Source organism: Thermobia domestica, chromosome 8, assembly GCF_964235325.1.
Source record: "Thermobia domestica chromosome 8, izTheDome1.hap1.1, whole genome shotgun sequence".
In the NCBI taxonomy this organism is placed as follows: domain Eukaryota; kingdom Metazoa; phylum Arthropoda; class Insecta; order Zygentoma; family Lepismatidae; genus Thermobia; species Thermobia domestica.
Window position 1 is genome coordinate 15,028,263 of NC_137461.1, and position 10,041 is coordinate 15,038,303.

Here is a 10,041-nt window from a genome sequence, read left to right on the forward strand (position 1 = left end):
AATTTTTCTAATATTGTACAGAAATCAACAGTGAAGTGACTAGTACATATGTGTTAGCACCCGAACATTCGTTTGCATTCTCAGTTTTGTGTGATAAACTCTGGCTCCAAATTGTTAAACAGGAAGGAATAATTGCGCCAGTTTGGACAATCGCCTATTACTACCCGCAGAGGACCACAGTGGACCCTTGGGATTATCTGACGTGGAACGCCTGAGATTCTTATAACTGCAACGCCCTTGAAGGAGTTGACCGGTCGAAGATTATTGTGAGTAAGTGAAAATTTATTAACCGCATTGCCGCCTTGATTACGTAAAAGCACCATAAATATATCAACTAAAAGTTTATTTGTCTGTAATCCTTTGATGTTATTTTAATGTAGTACGGATTATAATAAGTTTCATTATATTCTTTACACACTTTAGTTAGGTGTTGTGATTTTATCCCCAATTAAATTTCAATTTAATGTTATTTGTGCCTAGTTTAGTCATTTGCACGCCGTGGCAGAGCTGGGATGAATACGCGAGCGAAAGAAAAAGAGAAAGGCAAAAACTTTCGAGAGAGAGACAAACAAATATAAATGTTACAATTATATTTATAAGATTTTAACCACGACGAAAAAAACATGATTTCAAAATTAAGGAGAATCTAAAATGCAATGTGGTGATGTGAAAGATATAATGCATGAAAAATTGGGCTAATAAACTTCGTAATAAGCAGGAAGCACATAAAGTCCTCCAGGAAACGAAAACTCAAATTCCGAGACAGTTAAATTTACTAACACAAAGTTATTTGTCTATACAGTTATATGTCTATACAGTTTGCTTGTTTAGGTTCATCGCCAAATTTCCAGTTCTACACCATTCACGTTCAAAGGTTGTAATAGTATTTTACAGAAACCGAATTGTGTGGTGACGGTGCTTTTCCGAGATATTCAGAATCGCATCACTTATCTTGTCCTTCAGGTCGTCTACGTTTCCTCGGGGCTCTCCCGTTTTGTCCCACTTTTTTCATTCCATTTCATTCATACCTCATCATCACCGTCTCCTTTAGCTTAGCCGGCAAAAGCGTGGGAAGTAAAACTCAAAACCTTTATTTTATTTTTCAGGTTGTCTAGATTAGATGGTTTCTGTGCATATATCCCTGTATTTATGTCCCCACAATCATCTTTCAGAAAAAATGTTCAAGGGGCACTCTTATTATTCTGTGGGGCCTGCTGGTACTATTCTATTTATTATTATATTATAGACATATTATTTTAGTCTCCTTCGGGGCGGACACTCTCAGAGCTCCGGGGAGCAATGCTCCCCCCAAAACAAAACATGTCTGGAAGAAATACTGATCATAAGGTGTCAGGGGTGGTAATATTTCAAGCTAAGATGAACACCCTCTTCAGCCAACCCATCATCTCTTTCGAAATAGTTCGTTAAGAAATTGTCGAAACTAAATGGCAAGATGTGGTTGTAGTAGTACTTGCAGCACCTGAGGAAACTTTTTGGCCCCTGGGTCCCTGCCTCAGGACCCATGGTCCCTGGCCGGGGTCAATGACCGAGGGGTACATAGGACCACCCCCTCTAAATTTTGGCAGGGGTACCATGGCCCACCCCCTAAATTTTGGCAGGGGTACATAGGACCACCCCCTTAAATTTTGGAAATTGCCAAATCTAAAAATTGGGTATGGTAGCCTAGGACCATAGTATGTACCTCTATCCGTATTGGGTGTCTATGTCGTTCCCTTTCATGGGTAAAAAATTGCCAAAAAGTCAAATTTCGGGGGGTTTTGACCTAATTTATCCGCTTTGATGAGGTGTTATTACCCTATATGGTTATATGGGCGTATACAGGGGTCCATTCCCTTTCATAAGACATGGGTATATTAATGCACCCCTTGAAAAATTTGGGAGGGGTACCTTGGCCCACCCCTTAAATTTTGGAAATTGACCAATTTAAACATTGGGTATTATAGTACAAGACCATAATATGTATTATGATAAATTTGGGTGGTCCACCTCGTTCCCTTCTAGGGGTACAAAATTGCCAAAATATAAACGTAAGCAATACGTAGTACCACGTGTTTGGTTTTTGGTCGATTTTATCCCCTTTGATGACGTGTTATTATCCTATATAGTTATATGGTCATGTATAGGGGTCCATTACCTTTCATAAGATATGGGTATATTTGTGCACTCCTTTAAAAATTTGGGAGGGGTACTTTGGCCCACCCCTTAAATTTTGGAAATTGCTCATTTTATATATTTGGTATTATAATATTGGACCCTAACATGTATTATAATAAATTTGGGTGGTCCACCTCGTTCCCTTCTAGGGGTACAAAATTGCCAAAATATAAACGTAAGCAATACGTTCTACCACGTGTTTGTTCTTTTGGCCCAATTTATCCTCTTGGATGAGGTTCTATTACCTTATATGGTTATATGGTTATGTATAGGGGTCTATTCCCTATCATAAGACATAGGTACATTTGTGCACTCCTTTAAAAATTTGGGAGGGGTACTTTGGCCCACCCCTTAAATTTTAGAAATTGCTCATTTTATATATTTGGTATAATAGTACTGGACCCTAATATGTATTATGATAAATTTGGGTGGTCCACCTCGTTCTCTTTTAGGGGTACAAAATTGCCAAAATATAAACGTAAGCAATACGTTGTACCACGTGTTTGATCTTTTGGCCCAATTTATCCCCTTGGATGAGGTTCTATTACCTTATATGGTTATATGGTTATGTATAGGGGTCTATTCCCTATCATAAGACAGGTACATTTGTGCACTCCTTTAAAAATTTGAGAGGGGTACCTTGGCCCACCTCTTTATTTTGGAAATTGCCCAATTTAAACATTTGGTATAATAGTATAAGACCCTAATATATATATATATATATATATATATATATATATATTACTATAAATTTGGGTGGTCCATCTCGTTCCCTTTCATGGGTACGAAATTGCCAAATTTTAGTACAACCACGTGTTTCGTTTTTGACCTAATTTATTCCCTTGGATGAGGTCCTATTACCTTATATGATTATATGGTCATGTATAGGGGTCCATTTCCTATCATAAGACATAGGTACATTGATGCACCCCGGGAGGGGTACCATAGCCAATCCCATAAATTTTGGAAATTTTTCAATTTAAGCATTCGCTATCATAGTACATGACCTCAATATGTATCATGATAAATTTGGGTGGTCCACCTTGTTCCCTTTCATGAGTAAAAAAAATGCCAAAATATAAACATAAGCAATATGTTGTATCACGTGTTTGGTTTTTGGCCCAATTTCTCCCGTTTGAAGCGGTCTTATACCGTATATGGTCATATGGTCATGTATATAGGTTCATTTCCTATCATAAGACATGAGTACATTGATGCACCCTTTAAAAATTTGGGAGGGGTATCTTGACTCATCCACTCAGTTTTAGAAATTGTTTAATATAATCATTTGGTATCTTCGTACAGGTCTTCAATATGTACCACTATAAATTTGGATGGTCCACATCGTTCCCTTTCATGGGTAAAGAACTACCAAAAATCAAATTTCGGAGGTTATTGACCTTTTGATAAGTATTTAGCACGTTATATGGTTTATTACCTTCTCTCTTCATGTTTATGTTCTCTTTTAAATTTGGGAATTATAAAATAACATAATTTGGTAAACGTTTTCTAGGACCCATTGTAGATGTTGGTGTTCCTCTTATGGCCAAATATTCAAAATTTAAAGGTTATTGACCGGCTTTATTATTGAATAACTACAGAATGTATTACTTTCTCATAAGACACAGGTGTATTTGTGTACCAATCTTAAATTTTGGGAGGGGTACATTTCTTATTGTCATATCAATAATTGGTAATTGTTCTTAAAATTGGATAGTATCTCATTCATTGGGTAAATCATTATGATCACGTGATCAGTTATTGACCTATGATGTGATTAGGAGTCCAGGACATTGGTACATTTAAACTTTGTAGGATAATTTGAGAGTGCGTCATTGGTATTGATTATTACAGCCAAATATAAACGTAAGCAATACGATGTACCACGTGATTGACCTTGATGAGGTAGTGTACAGGGATACATAGCTAACCTTATTGAATCTTATGACTCATAGTCTTAAGGGAATGCATGCTACAATACTGGCAAAGTTATTGTTGATGCAATTTGATTGGTTGATCACTATCTTTCGTGCAATCTGATTGGCTGATCACTATCTTTCGTGCAATCTGATTGGTTGCTGATTTTCAAATTTTTGCTGCATTCAGTTTTAAGTTTTGTTTAACATTTAAAAATCTTGGTTTCGTTCAACATTTTGCACTCACTGATAAATATGATCAAAACCGTTTATTTGTTAATCGAATAGTTAAAAACCGGATAAAGTTTGACGGTTAACCGTGAAACGTGAATTTTTTTTAGTTTGAAATTTTTTGTTTGAAAGTTTTTGTTTGAAAACTCTTGTTTCAAATTTGTGTTTGAATTTTTTTGTTTCAGAATTTTGTTTGAAATTTGTTTCAAAATTTTTTGTTTGAAAATTTTTTTGTTTGAAAATTTTTAATTTTTTTGTTGCAAAAATTTTGTTTGAAAATTTTTTGTTTAAAATTTTTTCGTTTGAAATTTTTCGTTTCCAAATTTTTTTGTTTAAAATTTTTTTGTTTCGAATTTTGCTTTTCAAAATTTTGTTTGAAAATTTTTTTCGTTTTAAAATTTTTGTTTCGAAATTTTGGTTTGACATTTTTAAAAGTTTGTGCGCTCATTAGTAAAGAACCGGAACTGTTTAGAACAAAACCTCTGGCAACATTGTGGTGCAATAGTACACGTCAGAACATGATAATGCAACGTCATCAGTTTTGCATCATATATAAGTATCGTTCGAGTTAGTATTCATGATAACATCACCATGGCTACTTGTCTGCAGTTTCTAAACACACGTGATGTGATGAAATCATTTACCAAGATTACTGATTTACAACAGAATGTACCTTATAGAATCTTAGCTAGCCAAATGATCCCTACAAAGTTTGGATTTAGAATCGTAGTGAAGCTTGAAAATGATAAGAATATAATTTTACCAGCAAGATATTTACCCATGGAAACATCAAAACAAGAAGAACTGCTGCGTTTCTTAAATACTGGATCTGCATCTTTATGTTACAAAGGATTCTTGGGTCGGTCATCAATTTGAATTTAGTACACAGCCAGATTCGTCAGCAATTGTGATGAAATTATGAATTCAAACGTCAGCACATTCCTTTGACGTCAGACATAGTTGTATGAATTTGGTTGGTCAGCATGACGTCAGCAACTGTGATGAAACCATGAATTCAAACGTCAGCACATTCCTTTCCAATGACGTCAGCCGTAGTTCTATAAATCAACCAATACACTGTCATCCCACGAAAACATTTGAGCAAGTGCTTTTCAGGAGGAAATATGTGTACTTCTAACGATAAAGAGTTCATCTTCGCAAGCTATTATCCAATAAATATATTTCAAACAAAACATGTGATGATTGGTATCAGTGCTAGAACATTTGAACCAGTGATTCGATTGGGCAAAGCAGAACAATTTGGTGTACAACTGACCTTTGAAGAATGGCAAATATTATGTTCACGAATCGACCAAATGAACGATTATTTTCATGATGAGCTAAATGTGACCATAGTCAAATCATTAGGCTCAAATCATGAAGTGGTGATGCGTACAGTCCTCGAAGAGAAGATGGTGCTGTTACGTAAAAAGAGTACATTCCATGTCCCTCGCAACATGGTGTATCTAACACAAACGGAATGGAACAAATTCATCAGCGTATTTCAGTGTGTTAAACATGCAGTGGAAGTCTGCAACAAAACAAGTATATTCCTGAAAAAGTACTATTTTGAAAAATGTGTTATGCATATTGTACAACATGTATCTAGATATTGTGATGGTTGTCAACATCGTTCGTGGGTGCATACCTGTATTGATAAACAGTTTATTTGTGATCAAATGGACATTGAGTTTCCACCAATTGATACTGCAATAGACCTTAAAAGACTTCAATTGGAATTAAAATTATATGCTAAAGACAAACTAGTGCAAGAAGTTCAAAATACATTGTATCGACAATATCCAGATCATATATCTGGTATGGATGTATGTGGAGTGTAATAAAATGATCCATTTCAATGAATTGTGTTTTTTCATTTCAAGTACAACCCCATATTCTGATGTGTACTATTGCACCACAATGTTGCCAGAGGTTTTAGTTCTAAACAGTTCCGGTTCTTTACTAATGAGTGCACAAACTTTTAAAAATGTCAAACCAAACTTTGAAACAAAATTTTTGAAAAGAAAAAATTTGGAAACGAAAATTTTAAAACGAAAAAATTTTCAAACAAAATTTTGAAAAAAAAATCGAAACAAAAAAATTTTAAACAAAAAAAATTGGAAACGAAAAATTTCAAACGAAAAAATTTTAAACAAAAAATTTTCAAACAAAATTTTTGCAACAAAAAAATTAAAAATTTTCAAACAAAAAAAATTTCAAACAAAAAATTTTGAAACAAATTTCAAACAAAATTCTGAAACAAAAAAAATTCAAACAAATTTGAAACAAGAGTTTTCAAACAAAAACTTTCAAACAAAAAAATTTCAAACTAAAAAAATTTCACGTTTCACGGTTAATCGTCAAACTTTATCCGGTTTTTAACTATTCGATTAACAAATAAACGGTTTTGATCATATTTATCAGTGAGTGCAAAATGTTGAACGAAACCAAGATTTTTAAATGTTAAACAAAACTTAAAACTGAATGCAGCAAAGATTTGAAAATCAGCAACCAATCAGATTGCACGAAAGATAGTGATCAGCCAATCAGATTGCACGAAAGATAGTGATCAACCAATCAAATTGCATCAACAATAACTTTGCCAGTATTGTAGCATGCATTCCCTTAAGACTATGAGTCATAAGATTCAATAAGGTTAGCTATGTATCCCTGTACACTACCTCATCAAGGTCAATCACGTGGTACATCGTATTGCTTACGTTTATATTTGGCTGTAATAATCAATACCAATGACGCATTCTCAAATTATCCTACAAAGTTTAAATGTACCAATGTTCTGGACAAGGGTGCATCAATGTACTCATGTCTTATGATAGGAAATGAACCTATATACATGACCATATGACCATATACGGTATAAGACCGCTTCAAACGGGAGAAATTGGGCCAAAAACCAAACACGTGATACAACATATTGCTTATGTTTATATTTTGGCATTTTTTTTACTCATGAAAGGGAACAAGGTGGACCACCCAAATTTAGCATGATACATATTGAGGTCATGTACTATGATAGCGAATGCTTAAATTGAAAAATTTCCAAAATTTAAGAGATTGGCTATGGTACCCCTCCCGGGGTGCATCAATGTACCTATGTCTTATGATAGAAAATAGACCCCTATACATGACCATATAATCATATAAGGTAATAGGACCTCATCCAAGGGAATAAATTAGGTCAAAAACGAAACACGTGGTTGTACTAAAATTTGGCAATTTCATACCCATGAAAGGGAACGAGATGGACCACCCAAATTTATAGTAATATATATATATATATATATATATATATATATATATATATATATTAGGGTCTTATACTATTATACCAAATGTTTAAATTGGGCAATTTCCAAAATAAAGAGGTGGGCCAAGGTACCCCTCCCAAATTTTTAAAGGGTGCATCAATATACCCATGTCTTATAATAGGGAATGGACCAATATACATAACCATATAATCATATAAGGTAATAGGACCTCATCCAAGGGGATAAATTGAGCCAAAACAAACACGTGGTTGTACTAAAATTTGGCAATTTTGTACCCCTAAAAGGGAACGAGGTGGGACCACCCCAATTTATCATAATACATGTTAGGGTCCAGTACTATAATACCAAATATATAAAATGAGCAATTTCTAAAATTTAAGGGGTGGGCGAAGGTACCCCTCACAAATTTTTAAAGGAGTGCACAAATGTACCTATGTCTTATGATAGGGAATAGACCCCTATACATAACCATATAAGGTAATAGGACCTCATCCAAGGGCATAACTTACGTCAAAACCAAACACGTGGTACAACGTATTGCTTACGTTTATATTTTGGCAATTTTGTACCCCTAAAAGGGAACGAGGTGGACCACCCAAATTTAGCATAATACATGTTAGGGTCCAGTACTATTATACCAAATATATAAAATGAGCAATTTCTAAAATTTAAGGGGTGGGCCACCCCTAGAAGGGAACGAGGTGGACCACCCAAATTTATCATAATACATATTAGGGTCCTGTACTATAATACCCAATGTTTAGATTGGTCAATTTCCAAAATTTAAGGGGTGGGCCAAGGTACCCCTCCCAAATTTTTCAAGGGGTGCATTAATATACCCATGTCTTATGAAAGGGAATGGACCCTGTATACGCCCATATAACCATATAGGGTAATAACACCTCATCAAAGCGGATAAATTAGGTCAAAAACCCCCGAAATTTGACTTTTTGGCAATTTTTTACTCATGAAAGGGAACGACATAGACACCCAATACGGATAGAGGTACATACTATGGTCCTAGGCTACCATACCCAATTTTTAGATTTGGCAATTTCCAAAATTTAAGGGGTTGTTGAGTTGAGTGGATTTTAGTTTAGCGTCCCTTTCAGCAGCGAGGCTATATGAGACGTGGACCTACTAATTAACGTGGAATCCGAACCACATGAGCTCCCGCCGGGAATCGAAAAATTTAAGGGGGGTGGTGCTATGTACCCCTGCCAAAATTTAGGGGGTGGGCCATGGTACCCCTGCCAAAATTTAGAGGGGGTGGTCCTATGTACCCCTCGGTCATTGACCCCGGCCAGGGACCATGGGTCCTGAGGCAGGGACCCAGGGGCCAAAAAGTTTCCTCAGGTGCTGCAAGTACTACTGTTGTGCCCTATCTAGCTAACGTGGACCTCATTGACGATGTTCAACTTCTCGTTCTGTCGTAAGTAATATCAATAGCATTTTCAGATAGCTGTTGCCATTCACTTTATCTTTATTGAATAAAGATTGACCATCGATGTGGTTCATTGAAATCAAGCACCAGCCAGTGACTTTGGGACTGCCTCGCATGTGCTTCACGAACCCATATGTATTTTCAACTCCCAAAATTCTGCAGTTGCATCCCTTCGATATTCCCTGAATACAAAACAGCCTCATCTGAGAACATAATTCAAAACAAAAAGTCACAATCACCTTGTAAATAGGTAAGCAGTACCTTGACAAAATTCAATTTCAATATCACAGTCTTCGTCTATCAAATCATGTGGAAATTTTAACGTGCAGGGCCTTCACTTCCGGCCCTTCACACTCTTGCTTACGATCTGCCGTATTAATATTCATCTCAGCTTTCTCAATTCCAAGGATCTACATTTGAGCGATTTCATTGGAGTCTGTTTCACGCTTTTCTCTTGCATTATCCAAATTGGATCTCATTTGCTCCTGTTTTTCCATTGCTTGGCAAATATAGCACACTTCCGGCAGTCCTGAACTTTTCCTACTGTCCCTGGATACTTGTCTCGGCTGAGGATGGTTTCCCCATAAGATCTTGTCTAACATTGACCTCAGATTTCCCAGTTCCAAGGATCTTCGTTCAAGAAATTTCATTGGACTCTGTTCCGCCTTCCTCTTGCACTATCTGAATCGCATTGTTCCTCGATTCTGTTTTCCCACCGCGTGGCAAATTTAACACACTTCCCGGAACTCTGAACTTTTCCTACAATTCCTTGATATCTGACTCTACTGAGGCAGTGACGGCTATAGCCTGAAGCTGGGGGCCTAGGCCCCCCAGTTTTTTGAATAATTAATGTAATTTAAGGTATTGTATATATTTTTCAAAGTTTATAGTAAACTCATGGTATACCTATCATAGTCTGGGTTCTGTCTGCCCTCCCCCCCCCCCCGCAGATGCGCCTTCTAGATGCGCCTCTGTACTGAGGATA